This window comes from Pezoporus wallicus, unplaced genomic scaffold (assembly GCF_028554395.1).
Source record: "Pezoporus wallicus isolate ANWC-B61680 ecotype Strahan unplaced genomic scaffold, APGP_CSIRO_Pwel_v1 contig_7892, whole genome shotgun sequence".
Lineage (NCBI taxonomy): Eukaryota > Metazoa > Chordata > Aves > Psittaciformes > Psittacidae > Pezoporus > Pezoporus wallicus.
The window spans coordinates 267,992-291,912 of NW_026641897.1; the positions used below are offsets into that span (position 1 = coordinate 267,992).

Here is a 23,921-nt window from a genome sequence, read left to right on the forward strand (position 1 = left end):
TGTTTTATTTAGTAACACAGACATGGACATACAGTGTGGCTTATCAGGGCAGCCTCTGAGTTGGCAACACCTGCACACATGCACACACACAGGCACACTTTTAGGTATTGGAGCCCCATATTTTTGCTTAACGTTACTGTGAGAGTTTTGGTTCAAGAGAGAAAAAAGAGCTTGAGCCCTTTTGCAACAGGACAGTTGTGGCTGCCAAATTGCAGGGCAAGTCCTGGCAAGATACAAGTTCATTCTGTAACTTTTGTTTTATCATTTACTTATTAACAGCTCTGGCTCTCACCTGAAGCTGCTGAGCTGTTCCTCCGAGACAGGGCAATTAGCAGGGAGACAATGATCTGTAGAGGGCAAGGAGCAGCCTGTGCTGGGGTGGGGAGGAGGTGGGGAAGGGCTGTGGGAGGCTGAGGGTCACCGAGGAAAGAGCTATTTATGGCCCCCAGAGGAGGATTCAGTAAAAGGCCATCTAGCTTGACTTGACTTTCTCTTGACTTATCACTTCTGGGGAATACTGGTGTACCTCCCTGCCACCATGGGCTTCCAGTGTCCTGAGTGTCTGGGTGCAGGAATGGACTGGTGAAGGTGCCATTGGGAAGATGAAAATGTGGTGGGCCATGTGCCAGCTCCATTAAACCTGTGAGGTGGTATTTTAAGTGGGAAGTACCGCTGTCTTGTAGCCTTCTCCATTACGAACCCCAGTGACTGCTTCTGGACAGAGAGAGATGGGCAAGCTCTTCACTCTGCCTGTTCTTAAGGCTGTTTCCCCTCCAACCTTTGCTGTTGTTATTTCGACAGAATGTCTGTGGGACAGTAACTCTGTGTTCATGCTGATAGTTAGCACAGAGGGCTCTGATCTCTATCTCACAGTCTCCTGTGCTAACCACACTGCAGGTAATTGCTTGACAAAGAGAGAAAGTCTGGCTTATGCATGTGTATCTGGTATCTGGGCCAGCACCTTGATGTTCTGCTGCAAACACTGCTTTGGAACATACCCCTTGTAGATTATGAGTCTTTGCATATTTGTGTGCTTCAGACCACTCTCCCTTCTTTGCTGGAACCTGCTGAGGCAGGCCTTCCCAGGCTGACACCTCAGCAAGTAATGAGCTTTGTGGTGTAACTAACTGCATGACAACATAGAAGAAGAGCCCTTCTCTACATAACTGCCTGCAGAGAGAACAGTTAAAGGCATGATATTAAGTTAGATAACCATGGTAAGTTCCATCTGAAAAGGAAGTTGGTAATTCTGAATATATTTGTGATGAAAACATGACCTTTTTTAAAATGAAAAGCATTTTTATGGAGCAATCCTATAAGATGCCAAATGTTTTGGCCCCAATGTAGCTAGGTATTTAACCATGCACTTCATTTCTTAAGCTGCTCATGTGCTTAAATATTTTGCTGGTTCAAGTCCAGAGCTCACAGCATTCTGTGTGGTGTCAAAGGACTAGGTCTGCATTTGCAGCAGCACTGCTGAACTTGGCCTGTAATGACTTCAATCATCACACAGAAAGCATTTTCTGTTAATGTGCTATCCAACAAAAATCTTAAATAAATTTCCTTGGGATTTCTCTCTTCAGTGTGTGTTTCCTTATGGTATTCTAGCAGGCAGCTTTACTAGCCAGAGTCCTTGCAAAACAAGGCACTTGCAAGTAAAATCTAGTGGGAGCTAATGGAAAATTATTTTGTTCTAAAACTTCCAGGACTGTCACCCAAGACATGATTTTAAAAGCATATGAAGGCCCACAAGAAAAACGCTGGAGTGTGTGACCACTCCATCCAGCCAGAGCTGACCAAGATATTTTCAATCATTCACAGAAATTATTTAGAAAGTAATTCCAAACAACATGGGAGGACTTATCACCTAATGGCAGATGACTAGTCAACAGAGAAAGAGACCAAGCTCTTGAGCAAAGCAGTTCTCTGCAGATGGCTGGGCTCAGTAAGAGGATAAAAAATGAACCTGACCATTAACAGAAAGTGAAGCTGACTAGCTGAGTTTTACTGGTCCCGCTGAAGGCAGTACAAAGAAACAACCAGCACTAGGTGAGAAAAGGTGAGTCTGATTTCTAATCTTGCGTGTTGTAATTACGGTGTTAAATGTGCAAGTGCAAAGTGAATGGATGAGATGGCATAACTAGAAGGAATTTGTGGAAGAGAGCTGAGCAGAAACAGGCTCTGTCAAAGCCAAAAAGGATTCATGCCAACGTTGTTTCTCTTGGCATAGGTCAAAAAGCAGACTGTGTGACAAGAGAGAAATTGGAGAAGACTGAGATAATGCTCAATTAGATCATGCAGTTCACCTCCCTGGGGCCCATGACAGACTGGTGAGGAATTTTTCTGCCGGGGAAGGAAAAAAGAAGTCATAAGAAATTTAAAAAAACTTTTTTTTTTTCTATCCTTCCCCCCAGAAAAATAAACTCAAAATGAAACCACACTGAAAAATGTCATTTCCAGCTTACTGTGTTTTCCTGCTATGTTAGAACAGGAAAATTCAGATACTGACTGTGAGAATGATCAGTAAGTCCATGCTCCAATTTCCTGCTATGACAAAATTTTGGGAAGACCTAATTGTGCCTCCTGTTACCGCTGAAATCCTTCTCAGTCACATGTAATCCTGAGACCTGTTGCATCAGAGTGTCACAGGTGTGTTGTTAGAGATGTTCCTGATAGTGCATGGCCAGACCAGAGCCTGACTCATTGAGACCAGCCACTCGCCCCACAAAAATGAGCTGCTTCATTCTCGTGGCTCCTTTTTGTACATGCTCCAACTGGCAGGATCACTTGCAGCTTCAGAGGCAGGCTGACCATTTCTGTAGTTGCTTTCAAGTGAATGCTGGGACTGCCTCAATTCTGAGAGGACTTTGGGGGAATTATTATCATTCTCCTGGACCCAGAAGCCATGATGCTTATGCTACCTCTAACTGAGAGCCTGACTGGTTGGGCTTAAATTTGGCAAGAGACTTCTGTATGTAGTCAGTAGGAGGGATGGTGGCAGCACCTGAGTGTGTGTTGAATTTAGTCTGTGGTGAGGCTGTACTGTGAGCTGGTATCAGGGCCAAGAACAAAACTGATTCCCCAAGCCCCATGCTACCTGTCGTACCACAACATCAGGAGCATCTGGCACTGAAATATTCCCTGTTGCCTTTCTCCTCAGCGCAATCTTCAAAACCTTTAAACAGTGAAGATTTCTCATGAGTTTCACTGTCAGGAGGTTTCTCCCTTAATTTTATTATGCTTCATTTTCATCTCCTTATCCTTAAAAAGAAGTCCCTGCTGTTATCCTACAATCCTACCTAACCCTGTTTTTGTTGTTTTCTTCCACCTAAACTTCCCAGGTTTGTCTCCATCTTTAGGAATGTTTTTAATACTCCTGGGACCTAGGACTGAAACTGTGCTCTGTGATGTGCTTGCAGGGATGTAAATCCAGCTTACCAGACAGTGACAATCAGAACTATGATTTATTTTAGAAAATGCTGACTATGAAGTACTTTCTCGGCATTACCATATTTCCTGATTGCCCTTTGTAATAGGGTGAGTTGAAGACTGCAGGGAGGGCCTGGCTTGTACATATGTGGATGTTCCTCAGAAGAGGGGTGGTCCTGCTCTTCATTATACTCTTATCAGTGGGCTGGCATCAGCAGCAGCAGCTACTGGTCAGACTTCAGATAACATGTGCAACTGGAGGGAAAATTCTGGGGTTTGTGACTGCATCTTTGGGACAGAAGGAAGCAGAAGAGAAAGGAGCAAAATCACCCCAAGGGAGGCAATACTGCACTTTGTTAGGAGGTGGTTGCAGCTGACTGATCTCTGGCTCATCCCTCCAGCTAAGTGTTGAGGAGAGCTTCCTGAGTGTGGGAATGGCCACCCTCTGGGCTGGAGACCTCAGTCCCTCCCGCATGTGTGGGATCAGAGGGGTGGATGGCAGAGGGGGCTGCTCTGACATTTCCTCTCCCAGCGAGGAGGGACCCTGTCCTTGCGAAGGCCAGCTCAGTCCTGCATGACCAACTACAACTGCCGCTCCTGTGTCCTTTCCCCCGGGTGCTGCGTTCATTAGCTGTGAGGCCTTAGTTTTATGGGAACCCTCCCACCCAGCTTCCTTCTGGCTTAATGACAGGCCCATTAAAGAGAAGCCAATAAAGCCACAGTGCAAGAACAGCATGAGGGCCAGTTGCCTGTCTTCATGCACAAGCCAGGTCTGGGGGCAGGAGGAGGCAGGGACACCCCCGAGTTGTACAGAGGTGACCTCTGAGAGTGGGGAGAGCCCACGGCTTGCAGTCCAGCTTTCGTGCTCCACTCTGGGGCTCTCTTGCATAAACTTTTCCCAGTGTGGGGTTGGTTTTTTTTTTTGTGGGTTGGGTTTTTTTTACATCTCTGAGGAGGAGGAACAAGGTCTTTTAATGAGGGGAGGATTAACAGGCCGTAAGACTCAGCCCTGAAAGAGCCGTCGGTCTGTGGGGCCGCTCAGCAGGACGCAGGGTAATTGGATTGGATCCCGAAGAGCACCTTGAATCGGTTCTGAGGCGACCGCGGCGGGTTGCTCCAGAGGGGGCCGGGGGGCCGGGGAGGAGGGCAGCGTGTGGCTCTTTACAGAAGCCAGAGCCAAGATGGGGGATCAGCCGGCTCATTAAGGGATTAGAGTGTTTGTTCTTCTCAAGACTTTTGTTGCTAAAACACTTTGCGCAGCATTTTCTGGAGCCTGGGGAGCTTAAAGAGCTTGTCAGAGCCCTGCTCTTGTCCCCACATAGGAGCAGAGACGCTCTTTCCTCTGGCATTCCTGCCGATGCCAACAGCAGCTATTGCTAGCTACAGCTCTGCTCTTCCAGTCCTTCCTGTCTCTGGTCATAACGCTTCTGTCTCCTATGGGTTTTGAGGTAAAAAGGGAGGATAACAGAGGACAAAGCAAAAAAAAGCACATCAGTAGGGAGTCCTTTAACAGTGAGGGACACTTTAATTTGGGCTTTTTCCTTAGTATTTGTTGCATGGATAATGAAGGACTTTGCATGTTCCATGGTGCTCTCTGCAATCTTTTACCTCCCCATGGGCTCTGTGCTTGGTCTTCAGCACTTCTGGTAGCAAAGTTTGAGGCACAAACTACTCTGTGTATGTGGCCTTCATATGAATGTTGTGGCTAGAAATTACTACATAGACAAATTTGCTTACCAGCCTCATCTAAAATGGGCTGGCTGTTGAGATGCACTTGAGATGCAGTGCCAGAAAACGCTGGATGGGGAAAGAATGATGCAGTGAGACCTTGCCTGAGAGCACAGCTGTCCAAGAAGCTTAGTTCTCCTTTGGACTGTTGGGAGAAGCTAAAAGCCCTGAACTCCAAAGCAAAAAGTGCATAGGGAGCAGTCTGGGCTACTAGAAGATGTCAATGACATATGTGGATAAAGCTCTATTGTCAGCAGTTCATCCATCATCATGGCCCACACTTCTCACCCAACTAGCCTTTACCTGCCCTGCTCTGGGCATGCGCAAACCCTGCCCTGGCTGGCCAGGGGTGGAAATCTGGAGCCACTGGCAGAGCAAAGGCCAGGGGAGACGGTAGAGGAGCTATGTAGTACTTATCTCATTTTAGGGGTATCCTAAATCCCATCACTGTGGGATCGATCAGTGAGCAAGCAGGGTTTCTCACATGGGTAGCAACACCCACGGTGAAAGGGCAGTGTCTGTGGGGCAGGTACATTGGCATGACCTGGGAAGCAGTTCCCCTGTGACTTCCCTACAAGGACACTCAGAGGCTGAGCCCACCAGGTTTAGAGGTTCACACATGTCCTGCTGGTGGGTGAACACGCAGTTGGCACCCAGAGCCTCAGCCCCAGCCAGGGAGTTGTGTGTCACCTCACCGCCTTTCCATGCAGACCAGGATGTGCCCCACTTCCTTGTAGGGTGGTTGGCTGCAGGACAAGGTGTTATTTTTGGGGTGAATTTGGCCTCCACCTTTAGAGAACCCTGGGGTCTGGGCAAGGGGGGCTTAATCGGCTGTGTGGAGCAGCAAATGGAAGGGAGCTCACCAGGACCTCTCCAGCTCCCAGTGTAAATCGCACTCCCACCTCCCGTCTCTGCTGAGCAAGAGTTTCAGCTGGCAAGTGTGTAGATTGGGGTGGGAGAAGGGGACAGACAGGCAAGCAGGGGAGGGGTGGGGTGGAAGAGGGTTACAGGGAAAATAAATGAGACTCCCCTGAAATTAATTGTTTGAAGGGAGTGCCCCACTCGGCTGTGAATTCTGAAATGATTATTGGATTTGCAGGCAGACGGAGAACAGAACGGGTCGGGTGCACGATTAATATCTTATTGATAGCGGATTAAGAGAGCGAGATCAAATCTTTAACTGAGTGGAGATGCAGTTTATCAATTTGTCACAAAAAATGTAGCAATCAGAAGTGGAGAACATCAGGGGCAGCTTGTGGATCGATCTGTGTCAGTGCCTCACAGTATGGCTCCACAGGGAGGCCAGTTTTCCCCTGGGTGCCCAGATTGCTGGTGGAGACCAGCTTGATGCTGACCATGCCAAGGACTGGCCCAGTCACAAGGAGAGCTGCAGGGAGGAGATGCCATGCTCCTGTGGATGCTGCACTGCAGTGCTTGTGTATAGGGTGCAAGCAAAGCAGCGATGCCTAGGGACCACGGCTTCCCAAGATGGGAAATGTGGCAGTGGGAAATGTGAAGGCTCAGTGGAGAGCTTGCAATCAGCCAGAACTTCCCAGACTCAGTGGGGAATCTGCTTCAAACTATTTCAGGTGCAGCTGAATAGTATTTAGTTGGGAAGAAGTTCATGTGCTCTTGGCCTATATGATGCAAAGCTGTGGGTACTACCTAGCTTACTAACTGTCCCACTCCCATTGGAGACCTGATGTGTTGTTGACATCTGGATGTTGGTACTTCTGAATCATGTCTACAGCTCTGATGATTTAGTCTTGCTAATGAGAGCTTTCCTCCAAACAGCCTGGCATTCATGTGTGTTCTGTATTTTGGGAGTCCAGTTTGTTGACCAGCTCGTAAGCCTTGATCTGGCTCATGCATGGAAGGTATCTACAGCTACTGAAAGCATCTTGATAGCTGCGCAAAAAGGCAAGAACTCCAGAAAAATATCCAGCTTAGAAAACAGTCCTTTCTGTATCTTGAGGTAGTTCTGTGATGTGAACCCCTTTTGCCAGCTCTAAAGAATGCATTGGCTACTTGGGGTCTTCATTAGAAAATAAATACCACTTGTAGCCCATGTGGCTGTAAGCTTTTCAAAGTAACCTCTCTAAAGGCTAAAAGCAGAGAGCAAAGAAAGAAGAAATGAGTCAGATGGCTGGTAGGATTTGGTTTTTGAAATCAAACTTCTGATTTGCAGCCTTCCCTTATAGAATCTTGTGAATGTTTGGTTTTAGCGAACGGGGAAAATAAACCCAAGGCAAATGTTTAATAAGCACCTCTTTGAGAGCAGGCACTGTACACAGCTGTGATATCTCTGCAGCGGAGCCTGACACCAGACTTCAGTCACCAGTTGGACTCCAGCTTTTTGTATTTTTTATTGCTAACGCAAAACTTCCTGCTATTCCAACAGATGGGGGATGGCCTGCAGAAGCCAGCAGCCTCCTTGGTGGGCTGTGGAGTCAACAGGAGACTCTGATAACAATTTCCCTTCTCTTAAGGCCTTGCAGAGCTGTTTCAGTCCCCTGGGCCTTTGCAAAAGATGGGCACCTGCGTGAGGCATGTGATGGTGGAAAGGCTGTTCATACTGAAAACAGTCTTTCATGCTGGCACTGCTAGCTTTGAAGGCAGTTACACTCTCACTGGAGTTGTTCAGTTTTCTCCTGGCTGTTTGCAGTCATTATCAGGGTCCTGGAGTGTAATGGGAGCCTCTGGGGCTATGGGGTGTACAGGTGAAAAAGGAGCCCTAGCTGGAAGACCTTGGAAGCTGGATGGAGAAGACATGGAAGGGAACGAACATCAAAGATGAGTTGGTTAATCCATGGCCCTGATTTGCTGCCTGCTCTTTACTCCTCTATACCATGCTGCTTTTCCCCCCCACCATGTCAGAGCCTGTGAGGGGCTTTGACTTCTGCAGGTTTTTGGAGTGAGGGGCACCACTCTGCTATGAGGACTGTGAGCACCATAACAGGGGGTCTGGGAGCTGATGAAGCCTTCAGCTTGATAACACAGCCAGCTAAATCAGGTGATGTGGTTTGTTCCGCATTGGCACCAGGACAAAAGGCTCTGTGTCAACCTAGTTTAACTGGTGCTAGCTTAGTGAGACCACTGCATGCTCACCTTTCTCCTCATCTCTTTCACTGATCCCACTGCTGTCCCTGAGCTCTCACATAGCTCCCTACGCCTCTCTTTGTCCCTTTGCTAGGCAAGCAAAGGATGGTGCATCTCTGGGGCTGCCTTGGTCTTTAGATGGAAAAGACCATATGGTCCTGTGGCAGCCACTGACTTAACCTGAGGATTCCTACTTGAATCATATGGTTTTCTCTCCTGTCTTTATACAGAACTCACTTAGGGACATGTAACAGGGTGACCTCTGCTAAGATTTGATTCTAATGTTGCTCAGGTCCAGGGAAGACTGGCTAGAACTAGGGTGGACCTAGCTAGACCCTTCACCAGCAGTATCTTCCTAACGTGCCCACTGTGTTAGAACTCCTGTATTCATGAACTTCTCCATTGAGTGTCCTCAACTGGGAGCGTATGGGGCACCACACCTGTGAATGCCTCACAGCAAAGCCTTGGGAAGTCCCTCAAAGGTAAAGCATGTGTCAGGAGAGAAAAATATGAATTTGTAGCAAAAAAAAAAGTCTGAGGAGAAGGAGAGGGTGCTGAAGATGTGCTGTGTGAGGGAAGGCAAAGAGGGTGGAGGTGGGGAGGGAATCCTTTAGATGGCACTTCGCTGCTCTTTCTGTGCACTGTTGTGTAAATATGTTGAAAGCCATAGAGAGCCTTTGTTTTGGAAAGAGCCTCGCATTAACTGTGATGTACAGGCTGCCCTTCAACAAGCTCTGGGCCTCTTGTTCGTTTCTCCCCCCATCCTTTTATAGCACTGACCCCCAGAAAACACAAGGCCAGGCAGTCCCCTTTTTGAGCCCCCACACCACGGGGTGCCCTCACAGACAGGGGTGCCACAGGGCTGGCCCCATACCCAGCACAGGGCTTCCGTCCACCACGTCCCACCCACGGCCACAGGGAAGCCAGGACCTCGTTGACTCTCCCTTCAGGGCCAGGCCACTCGTGGCTGTCACAGGACCGGCATGGCCTCCCCCAGCACCAAGATTTGGGGCTAATTAGTGCATTCAGGGGCACTGCTGGAGTGGAAAGGCGCTTGTCTACCGGCGGGCAGCTGGGAGGTGACCTGGGGGGCCTGGTGCTCCCTCCCTTCGCAGGCCGTGGCTCTGCTAACGTGCAGGGAATGGCAGCCTGAGCGGCCGGGTCAGACGGGCGCTGCCGAACGGGCCGCTCTGCCGTGCCGTGCCGGCGGGCGAGGGGCGCCACGGGGCCCCCTCCTTTCACTGCCTCCCGGTTCTGCTCCACAGACCCTCCCTTTGTCAGCCCTCTGAATGGAGCCCTGCCTGCCCGCGGCCTCCCTTTTAATTACGGCTTCCGCTGCCTGCGCCTGGCCCTCCGCTGCAGCCCGGCCCCCATCTGCCTCTTCCCCCTCTGCTTTCGAATGCTTTGACATAGTTTATCGCTCGCTCCTGCTTGCCCTGGCTGCAGGCTGGGACGGGAGAAAGGCGAGGCGAAGGCAACCGGAGTGCCGGCTGCCTGGCACGGCCGGACCTCAGGTGGAGGGGCCGTTTCGGAGCCGTCCTGTCGCTGCCAGCCCAGGCAAAGCGAGCGGACCCCTCCTGGCAGCCGCCGAACTGGACTCCGCTGCCTTGCTAAGGGTCCATCCCTCAGCTTAAAATCCCCGTACCACCTCTCTACACTAGGGGCTCTGGGTTTAGCCCATGAAATGTGACGAAGGCATGATCTTTCTTTTTCAGTTTTCTGAAAATCCGAGTCACAGCTCTTGTGGCATGTTGGTGGCTCTTGACAGAAGTCCTTGGGAAGACCTTGCTGGAAAACAAGGTTTCACATCTGTGAGGCAGATGAAAAGAAGACCATGTGTTGTTATGATTTCTGGTTTTGCTTTGGACTGCGTGGTGGTACTTGGTGGGCGATTCAGGAGTTGATGGGCAGCCAGGGGTTTCAGGGTTACATCCCCCAGGCTTTTCAGACCTCACATGTGTCTGTATCTAAGGCAAGGATTTGCATATACTTCTATGCAAGACACATTGTGATGTCCCACACAGATGCATCTTTGAGAGACTTGAACGTGTGACTGGTCTGTTATGGAGAAGGGTGATGCAGCTACACACAAGGAAGACAGCTCCAGCCAGGATTTACAGATCCTTCCTGGACTAGGTCACATCTTGTTGGCTTTTCATTGGGATGCTTGATCTGGAATCCACCCCTTGGCTTTTGCTTGTCACTTTTCACGTTTAGGTACTTATTTCCTTTTGGGTTGAACTTTAATATGGGTGAAATGCAGTTGTCCCTCCCAGAAGCAACAGCTTTGTGCCTCAGCAACAGGCAGCCCTGTTGCTTCTTGTCTCTGTGCTGTCCCTGTGCAAGGGACCACCAAGCCTCAGGGCTCTAGTGTGTGATACCCTGCATACACCCTTTGGTTGCATCCCCTGCCATGGGTGGTCAGAGAAGAAATTGAATGTGATGGGGTCCTCACGCCTGTCTGTGCTGCAGCAGCCCCCCAGTCACCTCCTCCCCAACACAAAACAACCCAGGACCACCATGGTACCATCAACACTTGGTTAGAAGAGCGTGGCCACTTCCTGGGCAGTTCATACCTGCGCATCCCATCTCCATCCCTGCTGCGGCCAGCCTGGCACCAGCTGCATTTGTGCCATGGCACTGAGACATGGCCAGCATGAGCTGGGCAGATGTTGAGGTGTGGGCCAGGGTGGGTGGTGCAGTTTGGATGTTTCTACCTCATCTGGTACAATCAACATTGCTGTGCACATGTGAGGAAAGTTGTTCGATAGGAATGACCCATGATGCTAGGTTAATTCTGTTTACAAAAGAATAAATATTATAGCGGTGTCTTATAAAAGAGAATCAATAGCTTCCCTTTGCTGGGTGATCCCTTCATGTCTTCGAAAATCGATTCCCCCCCATTCCCCTCCTCCTTGCTGCACAGCTATCTGTTTTTCGGGGTGACGGGGGGGTCAGGCGATTATTGAAGTATATGTGAATTTACAATATTAACGACTCACGACGGTGTGTCCGCAGGTTCACGGTGAATTAATTATCTGTTTAAGAAGCCATGAAGAAATCAATCAATGAAAATTTCTCACTCTTTTGAGAGTGAGGGAGCTTGTCAGTTTATTATTTTTTTTTTTTTACATGCACCACATTTAAAGGAACAGTACAGCTTTTTTGGCAGAGGAGGAGCAGAAGAAAGCTGGTTTGGTGCAGGTCTGGCAGGAGCTGCAGACCTATTTGCTGGCCTCCTCAGAGGACAGAAGGCACCAAGGATACATCCTGAGATGGTTTTGTCCTGGAGTTAAGCCAACAGTAGCCATCACTACAGGGCAACAGAAAAGCCTGGTGTTATGTAGTGTGCTACCAAACTGCTTTGGTGAGCAATGAAGTCTGTCAGAGACGTGATCTCCTCCCAGCTTACTGGCCCTGCTGGCCCCCTCCCGGAGACCCATCTGCCATTGCTGAGTTGGCAGAGGGCAACACGTGGCTGTGCCTCAGCTGCTCCAGCCTGTGGGAAGCAGGATGTGCTCCTGTGATGGAAACAGGGGACGAGAAGTAGCTAACAAAGAAGAGCAGCTGAAAGCGGTAGTATCTCAAATCATCTCAAGATGTACTGTCTGGCAGAAGTACGGCAGAGTGCTTTCTAACTAAGCCTTCAGCAGTGAGTGCCATGTCTCAGTTTGGGACAGGCGCTGGTGAGTGCGCAGCCATGAGGCATAGGCTTGGCATGACTGGACACAGCCCCTCTAGGCCATCTCTGCAGGGGCAAGGTCAGGCAGCTCTCAGCAACAAATAGCCCAAGACTGCTCATCTTTCCACCTTGTGCTAAAGCTGCAGCCAGAGGGAAGACTCTTATGTTCGTGCAGACCTGATCAATCACTGTACCGTATCTCCTGGGATTTTGGAGTCTCCCAAGACACTCAGAAGGACAGCACCATCATGTGCAGGGCAATGGCAGTGTGTACCATTAACAGCATCTAGTTGAGGTCCTTATATCAACTTGATGACGTTTCTCTATTTGGATGGGGTCTGCTGACATTTGAATTACTGGATGTGAACATTTTCCCTACATTTCAGGCTTTGGCAGGCAAAACCATCTAGACCTTGATGCTGGTCCAAAAGCGACAGGGGAAGATGGATCCTAGAACTGCTCAGAGGGCAAAGGGATTTGTCTGTAGTTCCTTATGCCTGTCCTGACCCTTGTGAAAACTGCTGCATCTCACCTCTCTTGTGTCTGTAGAGAGTGTAATGTGTTGGCACTTGTGCAATAACTGATATCTCTTTTAAAAGTGACACAATTGCAGCAGGGTGAGAGTAGAAGAAACTGAAAGGAGGAGGGGACGTAAGAGATTCAGAGCCTTTGGCGGGAGGAGTTGGACACTGCCCATTTCCCTTATCCCTAGCCACCAAACTGGCAGGAAGGCAGGGATGCTGCAGAGACAAAGCCACAGTATTTGTGTAGGGAGGACACAGAGGGAAATGTGTGGTGGTGACAGGCAGCTGGAGACCCTGACAAACAGGCTAGAAGGAGTACAGGGAGCAGGGACAGCCTCTGAGGCCCTGCAAGCCCAGGCAGACATGGCCCCTTCCCAACCCCATAATCCTACTGGCCTGTGCTGAGAGAAGTCCCCGCCAGGCACACCCATTGCTGTAACCAGAACAGAGAGAAGAGCCCATATTGACACAGGAGCATCTGTGTTAGTAATTGTCATGCAGCCTGGCAAATTGCTTCAATGTGCCATCCCCTCCAGCCGCACAGCTCAGCGGCAGCAGCGCGCCTTGGGGGAGGGGGCTGTGTTGCTGCCAGAGAGAGGAGAAGAGCCTTGGACCTGGTGGAAGGGGTCAGGACCCCACAGGGACCTGCTGGGTCCCAGCCCAGCTCCATGTGTCTTGACAAAGTCTTGCCTGATGGCCTCTTGGCAGCTGCTCTGGCTGCAGTGCTGTTTTACTCAGCTCCATCATCCTCAATGAAATATTGCCAATTCAGACCACAATGAGAGAAGGGGGGAAATTCCCGTCAGCCTTTAGGCTGCCGTTTACACCAACCAAAGGAGGTTTGAGAGAGAGTCATGTCCTTTCCTCCCAACTCTTATTTGGTTGCTGGGCACAGGGGATCCTCAGCACTGTACTCCACATAGGCATCTTACTTTTCTCCCATCTATATATGCTGCTGCTTTGTGAGTCTAGACAAAGCGAGAACAGAAACACAAGGTGAGTTTCAGAAAAAGAAAAAACAAACAAACCAACAGTAGATACCTGGTTTGAGGCTGCATAAACCACAGCTTTTGAGATGTTACAGATTGGAGCCATTCAGTGCCCTTTGAAGTTCTGTATTTCCTGTGCTTTTTAAGGGTCGTGCAGTTCCAGCAAAGGTGGAACTCCTCCCTGGATCCAGGCATACAACATTGATAAAAGACTTCAGGCCTAATCATGACATTCTGAGGTAAGCAAGGCCTCCAGGATTTGGCTTAGTGTAGGAAACTCTTTAAAAGATGCAGTTATTTGTAAAATGTCATCATTAAAGCCAGCCTCCTGATCTGCTGCCACTGGATACATGCTCCTTCACCTAAAAGGTTTCCTGCCCCTCTTATATCCTAGCTTCTTCAGTGAAACAGCCAACAATATAAAAATCAAACCCAACAATAAAACACCCTCAAGCCCAAGCATAGTAATTCAATTTAATACTAATGACTTTACCAGCACTCCTTTAATGGCTATGGATTTTGTCTATCTATTGGAAAATGTCTCAGAGGTGAAGAGCCCATAGTCTGTCTTCCAGAGGAGAAGGTGTCATTGGTCATATTTGTTCTGAAGACATGATATAATGTAGGACTGGAAGGTCTCCTGGGCTTTCCTAATGCAATCTAGTTTGCGGTGCAGTTTGTGTTGTGATAGGGAAAGTGGGTACAGCCATGCATTCTGGAGCCTGTGAATTGCTGAGAAGCAGAGTGCTAATGCCTTGCTTTCCCCTTTGGGTCAGCATTGGTCCAGTGTTTTTAGTTGCTGCAAGTGCTTCTCTAACCTTGGCATAATCAGCATGGTGATTTTGTGTGTCTAGGTCTCTCCACTGCTCACAGTTAGACGTTATGCCCCAGGTGCCAGATGGATGCATGGGAAGAAATCCATGGATTTCAGCTGTTGACTGCTGAAACCAATATACTTAATTTCTCATAGACCTCCCAGGGAACCATACAGTAACCTGCTAATGGGGTTCTTGTATCCCACATTAGAGATTGGCTACATTAGAAAGGCAGGTGAAAATACAGGTGTTTACACAGGCAGTGTGAAAGATATCCCTGTTATACTCTTGGAGGATGACAGGTTCTGATGGAGATGTGGTATGAAAACCAAGTGAATGTCACATGCACAAGGGGTGGCATCCCCGTGAGTGGTAGGCAGTGATTCAGATGAACCACACTTTGCCCTAGGTTCACTAGGAAGGAAAGCTCCAGCTGCCCTTTAGCCACATTCCTGGTGGGTCAAAAATGCCACAGGAGCAGTCAATGGAAAAGCCAAGTGCCAGAGCTAGAGCATTGATTCAGACAACCTGAATCAAAGGAGGGACAGCATGGTTCAAAATAAACCTTCTATGTTTCATATTACTGGACAATAATATTATGCAAAAGGAATGAAGAAGCTAAGAGGATTAGATGCTAATACACTGGTAGGAAATATAAGCAGCTGCTCTCATGGAATATATTTATGGCCCTCACATTGCAACTACTGCCAGAGTGAGGACCTGCCAGGATAGCTGGGGAGTTTGTAAATTTGTCCTGTGTGTGAGTATCCAGTACACAGCAGATACGCACTTTAAGGCTTACAATGGGGTTGAATTACTAGAAAGAGGTGTTTCTACAAATGCTTCAGAGACCAAAGACTTTCCAAATGGAGTATCTCTATTTTTGAAATCTGGTTTCTGCCACTCCCTTTCCTGCTAGAGTGAAGACAAACTTCCATGTGATCGACCCCAGACTCCAGGAAATAGCTGTAAGGCTCCAGTCAAAGTAACATCCATCATTTAGTCCTTTCAGAGAGAAACTCATATGGGGCATGTCTGCCCTGCAGAAGAGCTGAGCCAGAGGTCCAAAAGGAGAAAAATGCACTCAGTGCCAGCTTTCTATGTCTAGGCACATTCCTCCAGGGCTATGTATGAACGAATAAGCCATGCCTTTTGCATCCAGCCAACTCTGACCTCTCCTGTGTACCGCCATGCTTCAGAGCTCAGCTCTGACTGTACCTGCCAGCACAGGCACACCCAGTGAGAGACAGTGCCTGCTGTCAATTGTTGATGCTGAGTGGAGGGACTTGGCCAAGGACACAGAGGAAAGAAGAGTGAGGGCTTGAACCTGGATCCCAACCAAGTACACTTTCTGCTTGTGACTGAATGTTTGAACAAGAGCAACAAAAGGTTATTTTTTCGCAGGGAAAGCTCTGTCACTGCAGACCTGCCCTGGCCTTCCTGTTGGAAGGAGATGTTTTGCCAGGGAGCTAGCCTGACTCCTTCAGTTCAGCATGTGGAAGGGAAGAAAAGTCCCTCTCGGTCTGAGTTGGTGTTCCATGGCAGATGCAGTTGCAGTGATACTGGCTGATTCTTTCCTCAGAGACTTTTCAGACCCACATCTAGAGGAGGAGTTCCCAGAACAGGACTTCCATCTGTTTAGCTGGTGGTAACAACTTGGCCTCTGCTATTAGCCAGGCTTTGGGAGAGGAGTTACATACTTCCCTGTGGATTACTTACATTCTGTATGTTTTGATCTGCAATTGCTCCTACACCAGCTGCCATTCCTACACCAAAAATTTGTATTTTGTCTATTTTCTTCGTTTTTTATGCTTAAATCCTAAGGATATCTCTGGGATATGCAAGGCAGACTAAAAATCACCTGCAAAGAAGATCTTCCCAAATTACATCAGAGTGATGAAGATCAAGATCTTTAAGTCATACGAGGTTAATTTACAGTTTACAAGTTACTTAATGTGGCTTAAGGAAACCCACAGAATCCTCAAGCTTCATCCTTGATAATTTTCGTATTGAGTCCAGTATGTCCATCACTAAGTATCACCTGGCTGCTTGTCGCCTTTCCCACACATCACTGTGGAAATACAACAGGAAATCGCAAAGGTGTCTGCCACACAGACTTTACCACTAGTGAGCTCCTCAAATGTTTTCTTTCTAGGTGCACAAGGCAGTGCTGTGATGGTGACAGGAGAGGCATGGGTCTTGCAATGTGGGAAAGCTGGGATGCTGAAAAGGATGGGGTTTGGATGTCTGCGTAGAGCATAGCTGCTCCTGCATGACTTTTGCCCTGCTACACAGTGCCTCAGACTCCTCCTCTTTTGAAGCTTAGACTTGTCTGGCCAGTTGTGTGAGGGCCAAGTGGAGGGAAAAGGGGGTGTGCAGCAGGCCCAGCTGCTGTGAAATGCAAGCAACTGCAGGTGTGGCACACTTGGTGTGTGAGATGTTATAACCTATGGTGTCTTTGCAAAGAGAGGTTGTGCCTTAGTATTAAATCAAGTGCTATCACTGATCAATGGGGGAATCTGAACAGGTTTGGCTACCTTGGGGTGGCTGCAGGAGTGGCTTTAATGGGAGAGGGGTGTGGTGATGACCAGGGAAAGAGTTAACCACATTCTCACTGCCTGACTGTCCAGAGCTGGAGAACAAGGGGGTGACAGTCCCACACTGTCAATCTCTATGGGGCTTCAGGAAACCTGTGTGAGTGTGCGAGTGAGGCGCATGTGTGCAGGGTGGGGCATTTTGTACACACTTCTGCATTCACAATAGCTTAGCTCAAGTGCCCCCCTCCCTCTCCAAAGCATCCCTGACACTCTGAGTAAATATTTGAAAGACAGGATCGGGGCTTTGATTCGAGAGCCTCTTTGTACAGTGCTAACTGGTTTCAGGACTGTAATTATCTCTCCAAGAGAAGCTGTAAATTGGATTAAGGCGCTGAGTTGCAGCTGAGTGAGCTCCCTCCATTGCCCCACCTGGTGGGCTGCTGAGTGATAACAAAAAATGCCGAGAAATCGGATTTGGATTCTGCTTCACACTCATGGCTTCCTTCTGGAAAAAATGAAATTTTTCCGGCAGAAAGGGCTGGCATGGGTTTGCTGGCAGTATCAGTCCTGGGCTCGTATCATCTGCTGGCACTCTTCCGGAAACGCGATCCCCTCCGTTATCAGGGAGAAATAAATAAATAAACAGCAGGAGATGTTTTGGCAAGGAAGGAGGAATCGCACCAAGAGGCGTGCGCGTACACACACACACACACTCTCTCTCACCTCGGCACCGTGTCTTCCCAGCCTGAGCTGTCTGTCACAAGCAGAGGAGAAAGAGGGAGGTGGCAGCACAGGCACAGGGAGATGGGATTTTTCCTTTTTCAATTCCTGGCCTCTGGGCTGAAAGAAGGGCCCATTTTTAGCAGCTTATGTTGAAAGCATAGAAGGCCTGGGCCTTGCATTGCTCATGTTGCAGATCTCTGTACCCCTCATGCGGGGGCTCCTACAGCAGCTCTCGCCATGCCTTTGAATAAGGTACTGTTCTTTCCCATGAGTGATTTCCACCCAATCTAAGAGGATCCAAAATTTGTATCAAGAGACAATACAAGTTCCCTGGCTGATTTCAGTATTTTGATTGGGACAGACCTGACATCAGGCTCATGGGACTTAATCCTCCCTGTCTGAGACAGGAAAGGTTTTGTATCTAGGCTCCTTAAACAGAGGTGTGTATTTCCGTTTGGAGATGCAGGAGCACTGCACTACAGGCACCTAAGGGCAGGGATCCATAGGAAACCCAGCAGGGATGGGCAGTACCAGTCAAGGCTCCTGAGCGAAACCATCGTGTTACACTCCAAACTTGTGGGACCCATGCAGAACAACACAGCTGATGGCTTCATTTTCAGGCAAAGTTTATGAAGAAGCATTTCTGTCCATGGAAGAACCAGATTGACCAGGATTTGGAGGCAGACTAAAACACTGCATTATCTTCACAAGTAGGACCAACTTTTCAGGTGAGTGCAATCAGTACTTTATCCATAATCTGATTTAGAATAATCTGGCTCTTAGAACTATCAAATGGAGCTTGTGTTTGCTTGCAATCTGTTGCCCTCTGCCATCTGCAGAGTTTCTTCCTGCTGCTGGGTAGCTCCAACCAACAGGGCAGTGGCTTCCCACCCGTCCTGGCCATGGGGGACACCAGGTAGGGCATCCCTTGGTGTCTATGATGGTGATGCCTGTCGACCGTTGCATCTCAGGAGCAAGTCAGCTGCCTCTGCCCATCGGCTGCCCTGGCCAGCTGGCAAGAGAAGCGCCACTGGCAGGGACTGTGAGGGCTGCCCCGGGCTGTGTGTCTGCTGGGGTAGGAGGGGGGCCTCCGGAGAGAGACACACTCCAAGAAACCTAAAGGGGAGTGAAAAGCCTGGGGAAGTGAGCCCCCAGTCAGCTGGCACTTCGAATGCTCTGTGAGGCCAGTAGTCCTCTGATGGCTCTTGTGTGTCGGCCAAACTGTTCAAATGCTGTGGAGATGTTCTTCAAACTGCCTCCTAATGTAGCTTCTTCCCTCTTGTGTCCCCAGACATCTGGGTCTTGGTTAAGTCCCTGCCGTCTGAGGGCAGCCACTGCACCATGTCCACATGTCCTGATACAGCCCTTGTTGGGCAGCCCTGGCCCTGAGGCAGAAAGATGCTCTGCCCAACAAAGCCACACTGGACCTTCACGGAGGAGGCCTTCTGCAGCCTTTCTGCTCCTCGTGGTTGATTCCTGCCTTATGCTCCTTTCCTCTGGTCCCAGTCTTACACTACAATGCAGTACCACAGCACAGCACCTAGAACAGCCTGTCAACCTCTCTCCTGTTCTCCTCAAAACCTCCACCTAGAAACCCATTTTCTCCTCTGCTGAGTTCTTAGCAAAAGAAATGTCCAAGGGCTCAGTACTCACAACTGAGATCAGCTTGGATGTTGCCTTGAAAATAAAAGGGCCACGTCCTTCATCAGGACCCAAATGCCCCCAGGATTTATATAGCCACACTGTCAAAATGCCCCAGTGATTCCCATGTATCCCTCAAATTCCCCCAAAACTACAATGGGGTAGTGAGCAATTTCCTGCTGAAATTCTCCCTTCCTTTGGTTGCCATCTAATGCTGATCTTTATGTTTCTGTCAGCTTAACTTACTATTTAGTATTCAATTTGGCAATAAAATTTTTATATACCAGGTACTGTGTATTCCAGATACACAGATAGATAAGCATTTATGTGTATGTTCCTGTCAATTATAATGAGAATTTTGTTATTTTGTTCATCAGATTCAGCTTCATTTTTCATACCTATAAAGCTTTTGCAAATCCTAACATGGAGACAACAGGTATACCAATTCTTAGCACTTGGTTTCTTTTGCATTTAAACATTGAAAGACGCTAGTAGTAGATCTGCATATTTAACTCCAATCTTCCTAAGAAGGACCGAACATTCATAAATTATCTTTTTTGTTTCATTAGTCAGGGACTCAACCATTCATAAATATTGAAGGATTTAAGCATGTGCTAGGATTTCAGCACATGCTTAAGTGCTGGGGATTTAAAGAGGAACCTTAACTGCTGAGTGCTACTGGTGAGTAAGATGCTGAATTCCTCCGCAAAGTGACTGTATTTTGGTGATGATTTAGGTGGTCCTTTACTACATTTTGCCAGCCTCTACTAAAGTTCCTAAGCTCCTGAAGTTTGTATGGCAGTACAGATGATCTCTTCTTTGACGACTCTCATGAGAAGACTGTTACATGCCCTCTGTATAGTTTTGTAAATTTATTTTATACTTAGAACATTGTCTTTGCAAACATTTTCCCTCACTGTATGTGTCTGTGTGTCTTTCATACCTTTTACTTTGTGTTTTATTGTCCTTGCCATTTTAAAAGCAGGAACATGATTTATAGATGAAATTAATGAGCAGATCACCTGATGCTGAACTGATCCTGGATGTCACAGTTCTTTAGACCTGATGCTGGTGCAAACAGAGCACAGACATCTGGGCTGTTCCAGATTCCCAGTCCTCCAAACAGTATGGCCTTGGGATCAGTCCAGCTAAGGCTCTTGGCTCCTGCATGTTTTCTCTTCTGCAAGGTAGAGGAGTGCACGGTTCTGATAGCATCTTATTTTCTGCTCATCAGGCTGCAGTTGGGTTTGTGACTACAATTAAAAGCAGCCAGTCCAATCCTTCTGCAGTTTAACAGCTCTAAAGTCAGTAGAGTTGCTGCAGTGATTGTTTTGGCCTGAAAGGTTCTGGTCTGGTTTTAGTCAGCAGCTCACAAGCCCAGATCTGAGGCATGAATGGATTTATATTTGTGAGGAGACAGTCAGAGAGTTAGATGCCTTTCACATCCAACGTAAGTCATTAAAGGCTGTAGAGTCTTCTGTATGGAAAGAGGTTCGTTTGCTTCTGTCATTGTAGCAGGTTATTTTTTATCTCTCCATGACTGTCACATGAGGATATGGCAGGGGGGATGCTTCAATTATGTCAGTCCCTAATGGAATGACTTTGGCAAAGCCTTTTAATCTCTTTTTCCTTTAGTCGAGCTGCTATGTCTCTGACCTATGTTGTGTGTTCTTAAAGCAGAGTTTCCTTTTTGCCCCCCAGATAGCTGTAAAGAGTCAAATGAAAACCTCCCAGAATTTGCGTTAGACCTGTACAGATAGTCTCTGCCTTCAAAAGCTTGTAAGTTGAATAGCCAGGAGGGACAAGTGGAGGAAGGGAATGAGCCAGGGGTCCTGCTTTATATGGAGGATTACACATTCCCCAGAGTGGGGAATCACCTGCAGTTTCAGCCCCTGTGGTTCTTCTGACCCACGCAGTAAATATCTCACAAACACCCATTCTTCTCTTTGCTAAAATGTAATACCTTTTCTTCCTCCCCCACAAAATCCAGGCTTATTACTGATTTTAAAGCAGGCAAGCAGGAAAAGCTGAATTTTTTAGCTGGGAGGAAAACAAGCTCTATCCCTCCTCCCAGGTGTGCACCATTCTTCCCTCGCCCTTGCTTGGCACTGCAGAGCTGGAGGTCAGGCTCAGGACTTGTTCATCTTCACTGGGCTCTCCAGGGGGATGGGACTTTCCCTTGGTGAGAGATGTGGATGTGGACGTGGACTCCAAGATGAGGTCATTCCACAGGTGTGAGTGTGGGAGATGTCTAGAGAGGAGGAAAGGCTAACACAAGCATGGGGGCAGAAGAGATACAGAAGGGATGGGAGAGAAACAGTGGCTGGGCAGGATTCCCGTTTCGATTTCATCTGTACAAGAAATTTAAACTGTAGCAGCAGGGTAAACACAGTACATTTCCCTCCAGCATTTACATGGATATAAATAGGCTTTTTACCAGTTTAACTTTATTCTCTTGTAGGCATGAAATTAAGCTACACAGGTATTAGGTATACATATACCAGTATAACTGCACTCACAGTCTGAGGGGGGTTATACTGATTTAGCCACAGAGGTTTTTAAGCAGATTAAAGAAGTTAAAAGATGGTATTTAAACCATCGCTGGTAATGTACATCGATTCCTAGCTGCAATCTTTCTTTTATCCATGTACACACTTTCTGTACTGATGTACATACATGCACACAAGCTTTTGCATCCAAAGAATGCCAATTTTCCTCTTTCTTTTCCCCATTTTTCTCTTTTAACCACCAAGTGAAATGTGCAGTCTAGAGTTTAATTTTGCTCTTCCCTTCTTTATAATTTGAAGAGCTTTTCTAGCTTCAGAGAACTATTGGAATGACAGCAGGAAGGAAAATAAAGAGTTCCTATTGCTCTGCTTTTTGAAATTCACTCAAGTTCAGACTATTTGCAGGCTAAGTAAAAGAAATAAGAAAAGTTGAAAAGTAAGCAGCCAATTGAAGCTGCAACAGTCAGCACTGAGAGTGAGTCAGGGAAAATGACTTTTAATCAGCCCCACTTTGGGAATTAAATATTCTTTCAATATTTCTAATTTCAGATTTTTAAATATATATATATATAGAGAGAGAGAGAGAGAGAGAGAGAAGGGAAATTTGAGGAGGAGAGCAATGAAGGAAAGATGAGTAAAGAAAAGTGCAGCTGGAGACCAAGAAGGAAAAAGGACAAGAACAAAGTAAATGTGGAACAAGGGAGTCAGGAGTGGGAAAGTGAAGTTTTGTATGAAAACACAGCCAAGGTGGAAGGAAGAAGCCTGTGCAGGCCATTTTCATTTGCACTCCAAGCACAGTGTTCTAAAAAAGATTCAGTGCGGCTCATGACAGTTTGTGCTCCTGTGCATGCAGAAGGCAATAGCATGGACTATGCTTAAACCCTCTTCTTCAGCCAATGGCTTAATTCTGGCTGAGGCTGAAGCATCGCTTAGACACTATTGGTTATAGTCAGTAAAGTCCTTTCAGCCATATTGACTAGCAAACAGTAGGTGTAGCCATGAGAAATATGATAGAAACCATGCTTTCTTGTGATAGTGCTGTTGAAATTACTGTCTCCCTGTTAAAATCACACTGCCACCCTCACTCACCTTCTTCCTCACAGAAGAAAAAAGAACAATAGAAAAGAAAAATAATGAGATTTTGAGGAATTAGTCATTCACAGGAGAGCCCCCTACTTATATGAAAGGCCCCAACAATTTACAGAAACCTAATGCCTTTCCTCTGCAAAGCTCATTAAGTGCAGAGTGGATGGAGCCATGTGGAAAGACAGAGAGCTGGATGTTCAAAGGGCTGTGGGAAGCAGATGAGCAGACTTTGGTAGAGCATAGATGCATGGGGCAGATAGATGGATAGGTGTTTCATACATGTGTGGAGAAGTGGCTAAACATGGAGGTGACAGAAATAGGCACTTGTGTGACTGGACTGACAGGCAGGAGGGATGCTTTAGAAGCTCAGAAAACCTCTGGTACAGCTCTTTGTTCTGCTGTCATCTTTCAAGTGGCCCTGGGTAAATCACTCACTTTCATACACAGCAGATAGGCTCACTGTAAACCATGGGGTGTTAATCCTTCAGAGACTAAGGGGTGTTCATATTCTGCAGTAAAAGGGCTTAGACAATCAATTCAGGGCGGATATGGACATTGTGGCCAGGACACTCTGTTGAAAATCTTTGCAGTAACACAAGTTCCCCTCCTAGTTTGCTACCTCTAGCCTCATCCTGGTCATCTGTAACAGAACCAAGGACCAAAACAGCTCTCCCTGTATGCTGGAATGTTGTCATGCTTTACAGGCTTTGGACCTGCTATTGCCCTTATTGCTTTAGGAAAGACAGTTTAAAAATGCTATCTAGGGCAGTTGGTCAAATGCTGGCAATTCAGATTGAGCAAGGGGAGTCCAAAGATAGAGCATCTCTGAACTGCTTTATCTGGATGGAGTCTCTAGACAAGCTTCCCACACCCATGTCCGAGTGAACGTCTCTCTGCAGAGAACCAGTGGGACAAATAGCAAACCATCTGCACCTTCACTCACTAATGGTTGAAATGATGCTAAGAGAATTCAGCAAGTCTTTTAGTCTACAGAGATTGATAAACGTTTTCAATTTCAGTCTACTGAAATTTCAGTCTACTGACAAAGTGCAGGTTTAGCTGTATCTCTCAGTGGCATCTGGACTATGAGCAGAGCCATAAAAATGGGGCATTTGAATGATCTTGCAAGAACATCCTGTTGGTTCAGCAAAGCTCCAAGGA

The 23,921-nt window shown here is 47.5% G+C and overlaps 2 long non-coding RNA genes across 2 annotated transcripts; one reads left to right on the forward strand and one right to left on the reverse strand.

The window, feature by feature from the left end:
* Nucleotides 1-1,766: 1,766 nt before the first annotated feature.
* LOC130608079 (uncharacterized) lies at nucleotides 1,767-14,154 on the forward strand. Its single transcript, XR_008974447.1, has 3 exons — nucleotides 1,767-2,059; nucleotides 2,231-2,330; nucleotides 13,599-14,154. It is a non-coding gene; the product is annotated as an uncharacterized LOC130608079 (long non-coding RNA).
* Nucleotides 7,333-8,732, reverse strand: LOC130608080 (uncharacterized). Its single transcript, XR_008974448.1, has 2 exons — nucleotides 8,625-8,732; nucleotides 7,333-7,912 (listed from the first exon to the last, which is right to left on the reverse strand). It is a non-coding gene; the product is annotated as an uncharacterized LOC130608080 (long non-coding RNA).
* Nucleotides 14,155-23,921: the final 9,767 nt, after the last annotated feature.